Source organism: Schistocerca cancellata, chromosome 2, assembly GCF_023864275.1.
Source record: "Schistocerca cancellata isolate TAMUIC-IGC-003103 chromosome 2, iqSchCanc2.1, whole genome shotgun sequence".
Classification (NCBI taxonomy): Eukaryota; Metazoa; Arthropoda; class Insecta; order Orthoptera; family Acrididae; genus Schistocerca; species Schistocerca cancellata.
Genome location: NC_064627.1, coordinates 922,654,175 through 922,674,184, shown reverse-complemented (window position 1 = coordinate 922,674,184; position 20,010 = coordinate 922,654,175). Strand labels below are relative to the sequence as shown.

The window sequence follows — 20,010 nt, the reverse complement described above, 5'->3', positions numbered from 1 at the left end:
AGTATTCATTGTGAAGGATATAGAGACGCCGCCAACTCATGTGAAACAGCGCTATCATCACCTAATTGAATTTGAAAGGGGCCTCATTGTAGCAATCTGGTCGAATCGTGCAATATCCAAATTCGGATGCAACAGCGGCCTGATGTTGGACTCCATGAGAGCGTGAGGACATTAATATTCGTCGTCAAGGTCACGGTCGACCACTTGTTACCACCAAAATGGATGATAGCTATACTGTGCGCCAAACACGTTGCAACCCCTTCACATCTGCACGTGCCTTCGGGGAACAAGTGAAGTGCTCCGTGCAACATTCTCTACCATTATCCACCATTGACTGGAGACTAGCAACAGGTAGACTGGGGAATTACCGCCCCATATTGAGCGTGCCGTTAACGCCACAGCACAAATGGCTGCAGTTTGAGTAGTACCGTAACGGCAAACATGTACTGACGATGAATGTCGTCGCATTGTGATCACCGACGAATCGCAGTTCTGCACTAACTCAGATAACCATCGTGGTCGTATATGGTGGAGATGGGGAGAGATCCCATTGGAGAGAGACAACAGTGTTACTCTTGGCGTCGTAGTGTGGAGAGTCATCAGCTATGACTTCATGTCAAGGCTGGTAGTCATTGAGGGAACTCTGGCAATACAACGATCGCCACGGACGTCCTGCGTCCTCGGGTATTATCTTTCATGCGACAGAAATGCGGCGTCACTTTTCAACATGACAATGCTCGTCCACACAATGCATGTGTATCTAAGAACTGTGTGCCTGATATTGAGATACTACCACGCCTAGCAAGATTCCCAGATCTTCCTCCGACAGAACATGTGTGGGACCAGTTCTGACGTCACATCCATCCCAGTGCCAATATCCAGGTTACCAAGGACAAATTACAACAATTGTGGATCAGTTTGCCTCAGTAGATGATTTAACGACCTTATGACACCCTTCCGGAAGGAATCTATGCACAGATCCGGATCAAGCTGGCGGAACGTCATACTGAGATGTGGACTCTTGCAGACAAGTTTTTTGAAAATTTGGGTTCATTTTGCAACTACTGTAATAACATCACATAATCTCACAGCCCGTGAAGTTTCGTTTCAATTTCTACTCCAGTTCTGAATGATTCTTTTTCTTTTTTTTTTAGGCATTGTATTTGAACGTCCCGCACTTCCTGTCTAATCGCGAAAGTTTCCCCACCTCCCCTACTTACTCTCTTACCAGCACTGAAATTAATAACAAACGACGGAGCTGATCTCCTTGGTACACAAAACGGGTTAGAACACTGTTGCAGAAACAACGAAACAAACATGCCAAATTTAAACAGACGCAAAATCCCCAAGATTGGCGATCTTTTAAAGAAGCTCTAAATTTAGCGTGGACTTCAATGCGAGATGCTTATAACAGTTTCCACAACGAAACTTTGTCTCGACACCTGGCAGAAAATCCGAAGAGATTCTGGTCGTGTGTGAAGCATGTTATCGGCAAGAAACAATCAATGCCTTCTCTGCACGATAGCAATGTAGATACTATCGAAGACAGTGCTGCCAAAGCAGGTTACTATTACACAGCCTTCCGAAATGCCTTCACAAAAGAAGACGAAGTAAATATTTCAGAATTCAAATCGAGAACAACTGCCAACATGAGTAACCTAGAATTAAATATCCTCGGAGTAGTGAAGCAACTTAAATCACTTAATAAGAGCAAGTCTTCTGGTCCAGACTGTATACCAATTAGGTTCCTTTCGGAGTATGCTGATGCATTAGCTCCATACTTAACAATCATATACAACCGTTCGCTCGACGAAAGATCCGTACCCAAAGACTGGAAAGTTGCAAAGGTCACACCAATATTCTAGAAAGGCAGTAGGAGTAGTCCAGTAAATTACAGGCCCATATTGTTAACGTCAATATGCAGCAGGATTTTGGAACATATATTGTGTTCTAACATTATGAATTACCTCGAAGAAAAATGTCTATTGACACACATTCAACATGGGTTTAGAAAACATCGTTCCTGTGAAACACAACTATCTCTTTATTCATATGAAGTGTTGAGAGCTATTGATAAGGGATTTTAGACCGATTTCGTATTTCTGGATTTTCAGAAGGCTCTTGGCACTGTACCACACAAGCGGCTCGTAGTGAAATTGCGTGCTTATGGAATATCGTCTCAGTTGTGTGACTGGATTTGTGATTTCCTGTCAGAGAGGTCACAGTTCGTAGTAATTGACGGAAAGTCATCGAGTAAAACAGAAGTGGTTTCTAGTGTTCCCCAAGGTAGGGTTATAAGCCCTTTGCTGTTCCTTATCTATATAAACGATTTTGGAGACAATCCGAGCAGCCGTCTTCGGTTGTTTGCAGATAACGCTGTCGTTTATGGACTAATAAAGTCATCAGAAGAACAAAAGAAACTGCAAAACGATTTAGAAAAGATATCTGAATGATGCGAAAAGTGGCAGTTGACCCTAAATAACGAAAAGTGTGAGTTCACCCACATGATTGCTGAAAGGAACTCGTTAAACTTCGGTTACACGATATCTCAATCTAATCTAAAAGCCGTCAATTCTACTAAATACCTAGGTATTACAATAACGAACAACTTAAATTGGAAGGAACACATAGAAAATGTTGTGGGGAAGGCTAACCAAAGACTGCGTTTTATTGGCAGGACACTTAGAAAATGTAACAGACTTACTAAGGAGACTGCCTACACTAGGCTTGTCCGTCCTCTTCTAGAATACTGCTGCGCGGTGTGGGATCCTTACCAGGTAGGACTGACGGAGTACATCGAAAAAGTTCAAAGAAAGGCAGCACGTTTTGTATTATCGCGAAATAGGGGAGAGGGTGTCACAGAAATGATACAGGATTTGGGCTGGACATCATCAAAAGAAAGGCGTTTTTCGTTGCGACGGAATCTTTTCACGAAATTCCAGTCACCAACTTTCTCCTCCGAATGCGAAAATATTTTGTTGACATCGACCTACATAGGGAGGAACGATCACCAAGATAAATTAAGGGAAATCAGAGCTCGTACGGAAAGATAGAGGTGTTCATTCTTTCCGCGCGCTGTACGAGATTGGAATAATAGAGAATTGTGAAGGTGGTTCGATGAACCCTCTGCCAGGCACTTACATGTGATTTGCAGAGTGTCTAGGTAGATGTAGATGTAGATGTACTAGCTTCCCGAGTACTGAGACGACGAAGACGTATGTGCTGCAACGATCCTGTACCTGCTTACTGTTTGGACTCTGGGTGTTTGGGCACTGTGGAACCCTGTTGTTTCTGGACCCTTTCAGGTTTAAGTAAAATTCACTCTTTTCGCTAAAATATCTTCAGTACAGTTTAGTTTTTATTGCAACAGCAGTCTCATTCTACATGGTACCTTGGACATTCAAGCAGCCAGGCTAAGAGGAAATGAAATAAATTAAATGAATTCGCAATTGCGAATGAGGACTACCATCAGCTGTAGAATGGAAAGACGACAGTGAAAATTCGTGCCGGACCGGCACTCGAACCCGAATTTCCCGCTAATAGCGAGCGGCCGCCTTACCATTTGGCTATCCGTGCGCGACTCACAGCCAGACCCAAACTTCCCTATGACGTCAACAATGAGTAGTTGTTTTTCGCATTTGTGAATTCATTTAATGTATTTTATAACGGCTGTAGTCACCACAATGCCTGTTGCTTTGGACATGCGTGCACATCCAAGAGAACTTCGCATCGTATTCACAATAACACAGGCACTGCAATATCGTAAGAGAAAATGTGGCAGTTTATCTGTTGAAATAAGGAATAAATTTAGCTCTGACGGTAAAAATTACCTCGAGTTTTCTTTTTTGTGTCATTATCTATTTATGGACTACCAGACTTGTCCTATTCATATTAAAAGTTTTTATTCAGAACTTACACTATGTCAGTGCATACGCAATACAACAGTATTACTCATTAGGTTACCTTCCATTCGGAAAGCGGTCGCACTGAGTGACAGTTATATTGACTTGTAAACTATAGTTTGCAGCAATCAGTCGTCCTTTTTTTAAATTTTATTGTGCAGATATCGATTTCGGCTATAAGCTAGCCGTTCTCAATGCTAACAATACAAGAAGTACATAGTCAGATGATGTCATAAAAAGTTACAAGTAATGGCTTAACTCATATGGTTTCTATATTACACACCACTATTATTTTCGTTCAAAACATGTAACTCCCTGTTGATTGGGCTTCACCCACAGTTCATTGAATACTACTGTTTGCGGAAGGCAGGCTGTATGGAGAACACATCGCTTGGTTACGTGGCACCGTCTACATGAACTACGTATATAAAATTCAAGGGAAGTAAACCACTTCAAATTTGCATGAGACTTACATTAAATGAAGCATAAGTAAAATTCTTTACATTGTAGTCCGACTTATTTCACATTTGCCGGCAAGTAATAAAATTTCCATGTTAGTGAGTCCGTTATTATTATTAAATTTGAAGTGGTTTACTTCCCTTGAATTTTATATACGTAGTTCACGTAGATGGCGCATGTAACCAACCGATGTGTTTTCCACACAGCCTGCCTTCCGCAAACGTTAGAATTCAATGAACTGTGGGTGAAGCCCGATCAGCAGTGACTTACATGCTTAGAGCGAAAATCATAGTGGTATGTAATATACAAACCATATGAGTAAAGCCGTTACTTGTAACTTTTTATGACATCATCTGACTATGTACTTCTTATATTCTTAGCATTGAGAATGGCTATCTTCTAGCCGAAATATGGATCTGCGTAACAAAATTTTTGAAAAAAGGACGACTGATTGCTACAGTATATAATTTACAAGTATTATTTACTGACTTTCTGTCACAAATTCCGTTACCTCTTCCGGTCTTGCGATTAGTTAATGGCCGGCCGCAGTGGCCGAGCGGATGTAGGCGCTTCAGTCTGGAACCCCGCTACCGCTACGGCCGCAGGTTCGAATCCTGTTGCGAGCATGGATGTGTGTGATGTCCTTAGGTTAGTTACGTTTAAGTAGTTCTAAGTTCTAGGGGACTGATGACCTCAGATGTTAAGTCCCATAGTGCTCAGAGCCATTTTTTTGATTAGTTAATGTTCATATGCTAAAGTCAAACTGTACGTTAAGTTACGATTCCACGTACTCATACTCAAAAACATTGTTACAGTGATATTATCGAACTTACGCATGTAAAGTGTAGCAATGTAGTAGTGGTAGCAATTAGTTTACACCCATCACGACGGACAGTTTAAATATGTCAGTTTATCAATTATTTGAGAAAAATTTATCAGTATTTCCAAGATAAACAAAGTGGCTAGATAACTCACTAAGTCCAGACTTAAGGCGGGGAATAAGTTGGGTAGAGGCCTGGAGGAGATGACTGCTGCGAGAATGACCGTACGTTCCTCTGTCCCTGGTAACAGGCAGCAGGTTTGCGAGGACAGTGACCGGTAAACGTTCTAAATGATTCGACGCACAACTCGGGGAGGCGCTAAAAATGTCGCGTCACTGCTGTGTGACACGACTATCAGCTGTTGCTAATTGTGAGCCATTTGCTCGCTGTTTAAGACTCTTGACCAGGAAAAGACTCGCGAATGACATCGTCCTTGAAAGTGAAAAATTACGCTTCATTATCCCCGTAGCGGATCTCCCCCCGCCCCCCCCCCCCTCTGCACTATAAATAGCGGTTCAAAGAGACAAGATGATGTGTCTAAGCCGTCATTTAGCACCATCAGTCTTCTGCGTTGTGAATCATCAATCAACCAGCGATCTTACCCGAAGGTCAACAAGCAAATTTTTAAAAAAGAAACTAAAAACAATACAGGCAAATAAGGGTTCTTAGGGTCTAGTAAACAGAGTGCCATACTGTATTTAGCAATCACACGCCTTCTACATTCGTAGTTACATCTCTACTCCGCTACACACCTTATGGTGTGTGGCGAAGGATACTTCCTGCGCTACTGTCACCTCAGTCCTTTCCTGTTCCGGCAGCAGACAGGGTGCGGAAAAACGACTGTTGGGAAGACTTGGTGCTCTTTTCTCAAGATATACATTGGAAGGAGCAACATAGTGGTTAAATCATCCAGGAATGTAAACTTCCGTAATTTTAACAGTAAACTACTCTTGTAGCGTCTGCCGCTGTAGAAGGGTGAGCACCTAAGTGACGCTTTCGAGCTTATCAAATGTACCGGTGACGAAAGGAGCAGCTTTTCTTTGCGTCTTCTCCATACTCTCCATGAATCCCACGTGTGAGCCTATCACAGACCGACGAGCGTTGATCAGTTTGATACGGCAGGTGAAGATAGCAAAACGAAAGCAGAAGTTTTAAATTTCGCAACCGTCCACACGTGAGAAGCGTGCAAACATACCATCATTTGATCAACGAACAGACTCTCTTATGGAGCACATAGTAATAAGGGAAAGAATTGAAAGAGTTGAAAACAAATAGATTAATAAATTTTTTAATAATTTTTTCATAATGCGGGGCCACAGTCATAATATATTTCTTTAAGCCGGCCTGAGTGGCCGAGCGGTTCTAAGCGCTTCAGTCTGGAACCACGCGACCGCTACGGTCGCAGGTTCGAATCCTGCCTCGGGCATGGATGTGGTTCAAATGGTTCAAATGGCTCTGAGCACTATGGGGCTCAACATCTTAGGTCATAAGTCCCCTAGAACTTAGAACTACTTAAACCTAATTAACCTAAGGACATCACACACACCCATGCCCGAGGCAGGATTCGAACCTGCGACCGTAGCAGTCCCGCGGTTCCGGACTGCAGCGCCAGAACCGCTAGACCACCGCGGCCGGCAGGGCATGGATGTGTGTGATGACCTTATGTTAGGTAGGTTTAAGTTGTTCGATGTTTTAGGGGACTGATGACCACAGAAGTTAAGTCCCATAGTGCTCAGAGCCATTTTTCTTTAAAGTCAGTACCGCCACTAGACTTGTTTATTTGCAGTGTTACATTTACACTTACACGATAATGATTTCGGCTTCAAAGTGCCATTATCAAGTGTTTTAAGTGCTGTACAGTGATTAAGAGTATGCCATCTTAGGCACTGTATAACACTTAAAACAATTGATAATGGCACTTTGAAGCCTAAATCATGATCGTGTAAGTGTAAATGTAACACTGCAAATAAACAACAGTCTAATGGCGGTACTGACTTTAAAGCAAACAAATAGGTCACCAAGTGCGGATCGAACCCCAGTTCAGTTTTGCAAAGAGTACTCTACAGCACTAGCACCTTACTTAGCTTGAGATTATCAAGCATCTCTCGCCTAGCGCAAGGTTTCAAGCGACTAGAAAGTAGAGCAGGTGACACCTGAGTATATGAAGGGTAATAGAACAGACCATCAAAATTACAGATCAATATCCTTAACATCGGTTTGCTGCAGAATCCTTGACCATAATCTCATTTAGAATGTAATAAATTTTCTTTAGACCGAGATGGTTATGTGCACGAATCAGGACGATTTTAGAAATAATCGCTTGTGCTCTTTTCTCACATGATATACTGAAAATTGTGGATAAAAGGCTACAGGCTGATCCCATATATCTCGATTTCCTCAAAGCATTTGACACGGTGCTCCACTGCAAACTGTTAACGTGTTATGAGCATATAGAACAGGTTCGCAGATATGGGAGTGGCTCGAAGGGTTTTTATGTAAAAGAACCCAATATGTTATCCTCGAAGGCGAGTACTCATCAGAGAAAGGGATCGTCAAGACTATCCCAGGGAAATGTAATAAGACGGCTGTTATTTTCTAAATACATAAATGATCTGGCGGACAGGGTGGGCATAAATCTGCGGTTGTTTCCCGGTACTGTTGTTGTGTATAGTAAGGTATGGAAGTTGTGTGACTGTAGGAAGATACAAGATGACTTAGACAAAATTTCTAGTGGATGAGATGAATCGCAGCTAGCTGTAAATGTAAAAAAATCTAACTTAATGCAGTTGAGTAAGATGGTTCAAATCGCTCTGAGCACTATGGGACTTAACATCTGAGGTCATCAGTCCCCTAGAACTTAGAACTACTTAAACCTAACCAACCTAAGGACATCACACACATCCATGCCCGAGGCAGGATTCGAACCTGCGACCGTAACGGTCGCACGGTTCCAGGCTGAAGACCCTAGACCCGCTCGGCTACAACGGCCGGTAGTTGAGTAAGAAAAACAAACCGGTAATGTTCGGATACGCCATGAGTGATGTACTGCTTAACACAGTCATGTCGTTTAAATAACTGGACGTAACGTTGCAAAGCGATATAAGTGGAACGAGCATGTAACGACTGTGATAGAGAAGGCGAATGGTCGAGTTCGGTTTATTGGGAGAATTTTGAGAAAGTGCGGTTCATCTGTAAAGGAGACCACTCATAGGATGCTAGTGTGACATATTGTAGAGTATTGGTCGGCTGTTTAAAGTCTGTACCAGATCGGATTAAAGGAAAACGTCGAAGCAATTCAGAGGCGGGCTTCTAGATTTGTTACCGGTAGGTTCGAACAGCACACAAGTGCTACGGAGATGGTTCGGGAATTAAAAGGCGAACCCCTGGAGGGAAGGCGACGTTGCTTTCGAGGAACACTACTCAGAAAATTTAGAGAAACTGCAGGAAGGTATTCTACTGCCGCTAAGACACACATTCCGCGTGACGACCACTAAGGTAAGATGTAGGAAATTAGGGCTCATACGGAGGCATATGGCCAATCGTTTGTCTATCGCTCTATTTGCAAGTGGAACAGGAAAGGGAATGGCTACTAGTGGTAGAGGCAACCCTCTGCCATGCACCGCAAGATGGCTTGAGGAATATGTCTGAAGACGTAGATATATTACTCAGTTACGGATGGAACGGCGGTTTCGTGAGCTATTTCCGCGGGACTGGACTACGTGAGGATACTATTAAAGAATTTCAGTCGTGTTTGTGCCTTTCTGACTATTTCGTAGTTTCATGCTATTGTTCCACATTATATAACTGCATACAGATACTCTCAGGCACAAAATGGGGGTGACTGCTTCCATTGACCATACGGAAGTGTAGCCACACAATAACAGGTCTTTTCGTCTATTTATGCTCAAAATTGGACACGTGTTTATGTTGACACTCTGTACCTGTGCCAAGTGATAATTCCTCTGCAGGTCTTTCTCTAATACGCTACAATTTTCCAGCGTTGCAACTACCCTATGGGGTGATCCCGTGTTGATGTAACAAACTTTTAGGGATGATAGACAAGGTTTGTTGTTGTTGTGGTCTTCAGTCCTGAGACTGGTTTGATGCAGCTCTCCATGCTACCCTATCCTGTGCAAGTTTCTTCATCTCCCAGTACCTACTGCAACCTACATCCTTCTGAATCTGCTTAGTGTATTCATGTCTTGGTCTCCCTCTGCGATTTTTACCCTCCACCCTGCCCTCCAATGCTAAATTTGTGATCCCTTGATGCCTCAGAACATGTCCTACCAACCTGTCCCTTCTTCTCGTCAAGTTGTGCCACAAACTCCTCTTCTCCCCAATTCTATTCAATACTTCCTCATTAGTTATGTGATCTATCCATCTAATCTTCAGCGTTCTTCTGTAGCACCATATTTCGAAAGCTTCTATTCTCTTCCTGTCCAAAGTATTTATCGTTCATGTTTCACTTCCGTACATGGCTACACTCCATACGAATACTTCCAGAAACGATTTCCTGACACTTAAATCTATACTCGATGTTAACAAATTTCTCTTCATCAGAAACGCTTTCCTTGCCATTGCCAGTCTACATTTTATATCTTCTCTACTTCGACCATTATCAGTTTTTTTGCTCCCAAAATAACAAAACTCCTTTACTACTTTAAGTGTCTAATTTCCTAATCTAATTCCCTCAGCATTTAATACGATTACATTCCATTATCCTCGTTTCGCATTTGTTGATGTTCATCTTATATCCTCCTTTCAAGACACTCTCCATTCCGTTCAACTGCTCTTCCAAGTCCTTTGCTCTCTCTGACAGAATTACAATGTCATCGGCGAACCTCAAAGTTTTTATTTCTTCTCCATGGTAAATGTATCAATAGGATATAAGAATCCGGAAACTCACCGAGTTGGAAATTGTAACCGAAAATCGTTATGATACGTCTGACAGTAGAATCTGGTAGTCGTTGTTGGTACGGCTGTAGGGTAGACAATCCCGACGAGCACTTAGATGTAAGGGTTGGGATAGTAACTCATCCAATGCAGATGGCGTACTGTGTACTGACATGAGCAGTCCTACTATGGAAGACTGTAGTCTGTGTCTACGTTTTAAGTACTAACGTCGATCGGGCTGCGGGCTTTCAAATATAAAATGAATGATGATGATGAGATGGTGTAGCCCTTAGCTAGACACCCTCTGATTCAGAGTTGAAATATTAAAAGTTTTGGCTGGTTTCGTCGTCTAGGGGCTGGGATACGTAGTTGCCTCATTACAAGCCGAATACTGCAGAGTCTACAGTATACAATATGAATACAAACATGAATCGAATGGTCGAAGGTTCCTATCACTCGGCAATTTGCGAATTAATATAGAAATTTATGAATGAATGATTGCAATTAAATACAATCTGCAGGTACTATCTTAACGACTTAAAGGATTAGTACGACAGTAGTAGTACTTTTGGGACTGCGGTATATTTCTGCAACACACTTATTGGTGTCGATGGTCCAGCAGTTAAATAAAATGTAAGTTGAATAAGAGGGAAACAATAGATTAATACTTCATGTAATTAGTTATGAACAACAACATAGCTCACGAGATATTCACTTCTGAACGCATACTATGTCTTCACTGCAGAATCCACGGAAATCACACAAGAGCACAGGTCGGCACTCCAAAATATTTCTATCCTCCGCGATCACGCGCAAACTGCTCCACTGTCCAAGTTTTTCCGCCGACTGTGCGTCCGTCGCGCTGTACAGTCTGCGTCCAGCACTCACTCCCGTGTCCTGTGCCGTACTGTCCAGAACTGCCCACTCTGTGTCCTCTATCGAAACGATCCTCCTCCACCACTTCCATACAGTCTCACCATTAACGAGCACTGTGATTGGCTAGAGCCCTCCGTCCATGTCTCCAAGCCAACATACACTCACAAACATATTGAAACACCTTGGAAATACTGGATTTACATTTAAATAACCTGAAATTAAATAAATATTCCTGCGGCTGGACCATAAACACGCTCTAACACACATTATTAGATACATAAAAAAATTAAATAGGAATAGAACAAAAGGTAGGCCAGTAGCCTAATGTCTCTGTGATTTCTAAAACACAGTAAATATTTAACCAATTTCTTCATGAATAGTATATATCGGATATAAACAAAGACGTAGACGAATAAATGTATTTATAAGCATGCTGGTACCGTTTTTTCGTGTCACTGTGGAGTACTTATGGCCTGACGTGATTAGTAGTAATCAGCCACTTTGACCTCCAATAACTCATGTACTATTCAACTTACATGTCTGTAATTCATAGGTTTCTAAAGATATGTAGATCAACGAAATCGGAAAACCCGTTTATATGTAGGAAATTCGTTACTGGGTGTTACTTGTATAATTTACAGTCAGTTACTAAACTTTAAATTAATAAATATATTGAAAATCTGTTTACACCATCAGAATTGTTGTGCAAATAATGGTAACGTACATGCTTCCTTTTGAGGTATCATGATTCATATGGCAACTATTAATTTCTATACGAACTGTGAAATGTCTGCCGTGATGGTTTCACAAATTCCGCCATCTTTGGCACTCCTGGCGTGCCTCCTCCATCGCCACACCGTCACCATGGAATTCCCAGCCAGGTGCTCGATGGACCACGTGGTCCGGCCATTGTGCAGCATCACGCACTTGCTAACGAGCTAACTCTGAACTTAGAATATTTTCATGGCGCCACATCTCGCCCATTACCTCATAAGGCCTAACCAAATGGGGTTGTACACAGTGACGGAACTTGCACACACAATCTTTCTGTATTCTCAAGCAAATGGGAGCAGCTGAGAAGTGGAAACGTTGTCGAGGACGAAAATATCCGCGTAGAAGACATGTGGCTCTCACCATGTTTGGAGGACCATTCTAACGATTTAGTGAAATAGAGCAATTCGCACCACACTACAACGACCAAGGTGGACGACGAACTACACTGACACGGACTACTGACTTAGCAGGTGCAGTGCTTGGTCGAATCAACGAGGCACCTGCAGTCAGCACTTGATCAGTCGTACGTGAAATGAATGTTTGGCAAACTACTACAGGAAATGCTGCTACACCAGTACCATCCACAGAAAGTGCATAATTTGACTACTGCTGACTTCGGATCTCGTATCGTGTTCACGAATAGTTCTAGCAACACCTTACAGTCGACCCCCACTTTCCTGCAAATCTATAAGGGACGATAAAAAGATTTCAGTTTGATGGCGTTGTTGCCGCGTATATGCCACGTAACGTAACTCTGACGCTGGTATATTAGCACCGAAGGGCTTAGTGTGGCATTGGTACCTTTCCGACGCGAGTGAGATAAATGCGGGAATGTGAAATATGTCGACGTTATTACCAAATGCGTCCAAACAAGACTGGCTTGCTGTTATTATTTTCTTGGGTGCTGAAGGACGAACACCAGTAGACATCCAGCGGAGAAGGATGACAGACTAAAGGCCGAAATACCAAATGTCTTTTTCCAAAGCTGTTCCACAGAGGAAGACTGCACTGTAGTTCCTTCTCTAGATTGTCGCACAGGTGACAAAATGTTAGATATGGAAATACATGACAGAGGGATAGAAAAATAATTAAAATCGCTTAAAAGAGGATAGGCCACTGGACCTGATGGAATACCAGTTCGATTTTAAACAGAGTACGCGAAGGAACTTGCCCCCACCCCCCTCCCCCTTCTTGCAGCGCTGAACCGTAGGTCTCTAGAAGAGCATAGCTTTCCAAAAGATTGGAAGAGGGTACAGGTTATCCCCGTTTCCTAGAAGGGACGTCGAACAGATGGGCAGAACTATAGACCTATATCTCTAACGTGGATCATTTGTAGAATTTTGGAACACGCATTACGTTAGAGTATAATGACTTTTCTGGAGACTAGAGATCTACTCTGTAGCAATCAGCATAAGATTCGAAAAAGACGATCGTGTGGAAAATTGTAATGACATGGCGAAAAACTGTAGAATATCGGCGGTTGGTGCAAGAATTGGAAATTGCTCCTCGACATAAACGAATATTCCGTATAAATACAAATAAGAAGGAAGATCCATAACTGTCCATTCTGTTACACGTTTGCAGAACCATCACTGAAAGCAGTTGATGATGATGATGCAGATGCACACCGACTTCAGGCCACAAGTGGCCCATCGGGACCATCCGACCGCCGTGTCATCCTCAATGAGGATGCGGATAGGAGGGGTGTGTGGTCAGCACACCGTTCTCCCGGTCGTTATGGTGGTTTTCTTTGACCGGAGCCGCTGCTATTCGGTCGAGTAGCTCCTCAATTGGTAGCACGAGGCTGAGTGCACCCCGAAAAATGGCAACAGCGCGTGGCAGCTCGGATGGTCACCCATCCAGGTGCCGGCCACGCCGAACAGCGCTTAACTTCGGTGATCTGACGGGAACCGGTGTATCCACTGTGGCAAGGCCGTTGCCACTGGAAGCAGTTACTTCCATAAAAATCTATGTGTTTGCATACGGTGCGATGTGAATTGGAACGATCACATAAAACCAATGGCTGGCAAGGCAGTTACAAGACTGAGATTCATTGGAAGAATCCTCGGGAAATGTAGCCCATCAACAATGGAGATAACTCACAAAACACTTGTTCGACCAGTACTTGAATATTGCTCGTCAGCCTGGGATCAGTACCAGGCAAAATTGGCAGTGGAAACAGAGGTTCAAAGTACAGCAGCGCGTTTCGACACAGGTTCATTTAGTAAGCGCGAAATGTCAGGGAGATGCGCTGTCAACTGAACGGGCCGACCCTGCAAGAAATGCATTCTACATGACGGCGTGATTTGCTGTTAAAATTCTGCGGCCGCACGTTCCTAGAAGGGTCAACCAATATCTGGCTTCCTCCTACGTATATCTCGCGAGAGGACCATGAGGGTAAAATCAGAGGAATTCGAGCTCACCCGGAGGCTTACCAGCAGTCTATCTTCCCACGAACCATTCTCGACAGTAACGGAACAAGAGGAAAGTGATAGTACCCTCCTGCACACACCGTAAAATGACTACCAGGGTACAGATGTAGATAACAAGCATGATTTGTATTTTTCCGCGCTCCTACTGCCCGTTTCCATTATAAAGCGTATTCAGTGACTTGAAAGATGCGCATTTACCCTGTACATGTATCAGGTTTCGTTCACAAACTTCGCCACTGTACTTTTAGCTAATAGTAGGTTATGATACTTTTACCTTTATGTACAGAGAGTGACGAAATGATACCACCAAACATTACGGTGAGGAAGCAACAATTACGCCAACGAGCGCAGACGTTATAGGGTCAGCACCTACCGTTAGGCCACCACTTCGGCAGCTAACGTGATTACCCAGGCTGGTCGACAACGAGCGGAACTTCTCGCAGAGAGCCCGACAGCAGTGCGGACTTTGCGTGGTGGCGAACGACAGCACTGTAGAGCGTCCAGTATCACATCTCCTGCGGATGTGTTCCTAACGACAAACGTTGGCCCCTGTCATACTGGCAATTTGAAGTGTCACTGAATGGTGACTGGGTGTTATGTGATGTGCTTAGGTTAGTTAGGTTTAAGTAGTTCTACGTTCTAGGGGACTGATGACCATAGATGTTAAGTCCCGTAGTGCTCAGAGCCATTTGAACCATTTCGTCACTGAATGACATTTCTGAACATGGGTTCATATCCTCAATTTCTTTCTCAAGACACCATCGACAAAATAGAGAAATTTCTCCTTATCGTTTCGTTATACCTAGCATATTCATTTCATAAAAGTGATGTTGCTTGGGCACCACACGTATGTTTGATGGTTGCTTTAATGCCAAATATACACTTTGTACTGCAGCACAGAAATTGTATTTATCGTCTGTTTGTGTTCTGGTATCATGGGTGCGTTTGTGTGTGTGTGTGTGTGTGTGTGTGTGTGTGTGTGTGTGTGTGTGTGTTAGAGAGAGAGAGAGAGAGAGTTTGCACATACACACATCAAAAAACTTTTGCATCACCTCGGTCTTGAGAGTTCCGGAACCTGTACAGAACAATGGAATAGAGATCAACATAAACATCATTTCATCCCTTTTTATTGCTCATGAAAACGACACATTGCTTGTTGTACCACCATACAGCGAGACCTTCAGAGGTGGTGGTCCAGATTACTGTACACACCGGTACCTCTAATACCCAGTAGCACGTCCTCTTGCAGTGATACATGCCTGTAGTCGTGGCATGCTATCCACAAGTTCATCAAGGCCATATTGGTTCACTCCTCAACGGAGATGCGACTTATATCCCTCAGAGTGGTTGGTGTGTCACAGGGTCCATAAACAGCCTTTTCAATCTATCCTATGCATGTTCGACACAGTTCATGTCTGGAGAACATGCTAGCCACTCTAGTCGAGCGATGTCGTTATCCTGAAGGCAGTCATTCACTAAATGTTCACGATGGGTGCGCGAATTGTCGTCCACGAAGACGAATGCCTCGTCCATATGGTGCCGATATGGTTGCAGCATCGGTAAGACGATGGCATTTACGTATCGTACAGACGTTATGGTGCCTTCCATGTCCACCAGCGGCATACGACGGCTTCACATAATGCCATTCCAAAACAGGGGGGAAACCCTTGCTGCTACTCGCTGGACATTGTGCCTAAGGCGTTCAGCCTGTCCGGGTTGCCTCCAAACACGTCTCCGACGATTGTCTTGTTGAAGGCATATGCGACACTCACCGGTGAAGAGAACTTGATGCCAATTCTGAGCGGCCCATTCGGCATGTTGTTGGGCCCATCTATTCCGCGCTGCATGATTTCGTGTTTGCAAAGATGAACCTCGCCATGGACGTCGGGAGTGAAGTTGCGCATCATGCAGCCTACTGCACGCAGTTTGAATCGTAACACGACGTCTTGTGGCTGCACGGAAAGCATTAGTCAACATGGTGGTGTTGCTGTCAGGATTCCTCCGAGTCATAATCCATAGCTAGCGGTCATTCACTGCTGTAGTAGCCCTTGGGCGGCCTGAGCGAGTCATGTCGTCGACCGTTCCTGTCTCTCTGTATGTCCCCCATGTCAGAACAACATTGCTTTGGTGCACTCCGAGACGCCTCTATACTTCCTTTGTTGAGAGCCCTTCCTGGCACAAAGTAACAATGCGGACGCGATCGAACGATACTGACCGTCTAGCCACACTTGAACTACAGACAATACTTGCCGTGTACCTCCTTCCTGGTGGAATGACTGGAACTGATCTGCTGTCGGATCCCCTCCGACTAATAGGCGCTGCTCATGCATGGTTGCTTACATCTTTGGGCGGGTTTAGTGACATCTCTGAACAGTCAGAGGGACTGTGGTTGGTTGGTTTGGGGGAAGAGACCAAACTACGAGGTCATCGGTCTCATCGGATTAGGAAAGGACGGGGAAGGAATTCGGCCGTGCCCTTTGAAAGGAACCATCCCGGCATTTGCCTGGAGCGATTTAGGGAAATCACGGAAAACCTAAATCAGGATGGCCGGACGCGGGATTGAACCGTCGTCCTCCCGAATGCGAGTCCAGTGTGCTAAACACTGCGCCACCTCGCTCGGAGAGGGACTGTGTCTGTGATACAATACCCACAGTGAACGACTGTCTTCAGGAGTTCTGGTAACTGGGGTAATGCAATTTTTTTTTATATGTGTATGTACATTCGTTTCTCGCAGGGCGCCTGACAGCAGTGCGGACGTTATATTGTGGCGAAAGACAACACAGTACAGCGTACATAACCACCTCTGCCGCTGAGGTGTTGGTGGACCGACACTCGTTGACTCCTATCACTTCGGCACTCTGTAGTGACACTGATGATATTTCTGAACATGGGTTCATAATCTCCGACTATTTCTCAAGACACTATCAATTACTTCGAGAAATTTCTCCATGTGTTTCGTTATACCTTGTATATTCATTTCTTAAAAATGATGTTCCTAGGCCTCTACACGTGTTATACGTGTGTTTGCTTCAATACTAAATACGCACTTTGAGCTGCTGCACAAAAACGGTATGTATCACGTATTTGTGAACTGGTTTGATGAGTGTGCGTTTGTATGTATGTAAGTGTGTGTGTGTGTGTGAGAGAGAGAGAGAGAGAGAGAGACAGAGAGAGAGGGAGGGAGAGAGATTGCGCATGTGTACGAAGCATTGAATTTCCTTGTCACTCAAGCACCTGGAGTACATACTATGTACATACTAGTGCAGGTACAACACTCAGGTTGACACATGCCTACTTGTTGCAAACAGATCAGCTTTAGGTTTTGAGTGTGTCTGAATTCACATGAAGAGGGAACACAGTTTTGTATGTTTCTGTAACACATTGATAAGTAAGTGTCAAGAATCTCTGGTTGTTTTGTAATTCTGTCTCTCTATCCGTTTTCTTGATTGTTAATTTCAGCAAGGTTTTCTGTGTATTTTACGTATCTTAGGTCTATTTACTCATTAAGTAGTTTTAGTGGGTAATTGTGTTATGTAAATATATTTCCATCTCTTCCAAAATGTTCATTAGTGGTCCTTCGGATGTTACGTATAGAATCTAAATAGCTCGTTCTAAATCATATGCTATGTATTGTTTGGTTTTCAATTGGTGACAAGTCGCTGTATCTAATGTTTCGCGATATCTAATCCTGAAGTTTCTACCCCTCTGACCTACGTAGAACTTCTCGCAGTCTTTGCTTTGAATTTTGTTTATGCCTAGGTTCGTTTAAATTGGTAATTTCATTTTATCCCATTCAGTGCGTGAACTAAGATTGTGTCGTGTTTGGTAAGCAAATCTTATGCTTGTATTTTTTAGTAGAATAATAAAACTACCGTTAGAATATTATACTATACAAAAACAAATTACAGTCCTACAATATGTGGCAAAGCAAAATGATTATAATCCACAAAGTCACTCAACTATTCAGCAAAAATATCAAACCAGTAAAAGACACTATACGAAAAAAAATACCACTTGCAACTGAAACACCAGTCAAACAGAAGCTCACATACATACCTACTACATACCTAGAAAAGATATCTAATAAAATTAACTCGCTATTAAAAAGTACAAACATAAGACTCGCTTAAGAAACACGACACAACCTTAGTTCACTAGTTGAATCGGTTAAAAGAAATTGTCCGTTTATTCTAAGCCAGGCATATACAAAATTCGACGCAAAGACAGCGATAAGTTCTACACATGTCAGACGGGTAGAAACTTTAGTATTAGATACTGGGAACACATTAAACACAGCGACAACAATCCATCTAAATGCCAAACACCTTACAGCAGATTATTTAGAACAAGCTATACAAATTCTACAGGTAACATCCGAAGGACCACTAATGAAAATTTTGAAAGAAATGGAAATCTATTTACATAACACAGCGATACACTCAAAATACTCGTACTTACTCAACAAACCGACCTAAGATACACAAAATACACCGAAAACTTTACTGAAATTAACAATTATGAAAACGGATGGAGATACAAAATTACGAAATAAACACAGAGCACATAATACTATCGGCGATACCTCTAGCAAAGATTACCGAAAATACAGCATGGTAAACAAAACTATTTGTTACCATACAGTGTCGCTGGTACATCCGTCAAACAAGTTGTCACGGAATTACTGCTATAAAGAGGAGGAAGACAATCTGAAAAAAATCATGTAAAATGTCATACCTAATATAACGAACCATTGTTATTTCATGAACACATTCAAACACAAAGGCAGAGACAGAATAATGGAGCGTAATTAAAACGTAGACAAAACGATAGAGCCACGATAACGTATGGATGTCAAACCACCCTGATGTATGTAACAAATTTTGTGATAACGTTTTCTAATTAATATTTGCCTATAATATTAGAGATATTGTATCAAACCATATACTATCCACTTACAGATAATCTGGCGATTGCTATTTTGCCGTAATAGGCCTACTGTAAAGAATAAAAGTATCTCACTTAACAGCGTTTTTGGAATATTAATTACATTGGTAAGTCTTAGTGTACCATATCCTTCACATTTGTTTGGTGGTGTCAGCGCGTACGTGTCTGTCAGATGTTGACTTCCGATCTACGTTCCGCACTGTGTATTCTTACGCTATCTATATTTTGTTTCCTCTTCAGGTGCTTTTATTTGTGTGCTTGAGGTGGTCTAATGTATACGTATCGTGTCTATTGTTTCTGGGTATTTGTTAGAGTATATATATCTCCCTCTTTTTTGTTTGTGTACTGTTAAATGTACCGTATGTAGAATATGCATCAGCTGTAGACAGCACTGGATGCGAATCGTAATATTGTGTCTGTCTGTTGGTTTATTGTATACTGGCTGTTCCATTTATCTTGGTCACTCTAAATAACTTTTTGTCCACAACCAAAGTAAAAAATGTTTGAAGCAAATATTGCTTAGCTACCAGGGGGACACTAATCAGCTTTACTGCCGTTCTTGTAGCTCTGTGCATTACGAAGATGAGAACAGCAGTATGTCTTTTTTAAATAGCATCCGATATTTTTTATTCATTAATCCACGTCCTTTTCTCAAGCCCTGTTCAAAAGTGTACCATTCATTTAAACATAAGGTTATTAAAAACACAACACAAAACTGGCTTTGACTCTCCTGTACTAATACACTGTGGAGCTATCGAAGGTAACTTACTGGAGTTAACAGGAGACATACGGAAACATAAGGAAAATACACACTGGTCGTTCAAACAATCACATTCAGTTGAAGGTAGTCTAGTGGCCTTATTTCATTTCTATGATACAATTGTTCTGTGCGCACATTCGCTCGCGTGT

General features: G+C 42.6%; 1 pseudogene; it reads right to left on the bottom strand.

Annotated features, from left to right (window-relative positions):
- Positions 1-13,548: 13,548 nt before the first annotated feature.
- On the bottom strand, positions 13,549-13,666 carry LOC126164332 (5S ribosomal RNA; annotated as a pseudogene).
- Between the last annotated feature and the right edge of the window lie 6,344 nt (positions 13,667-20,010).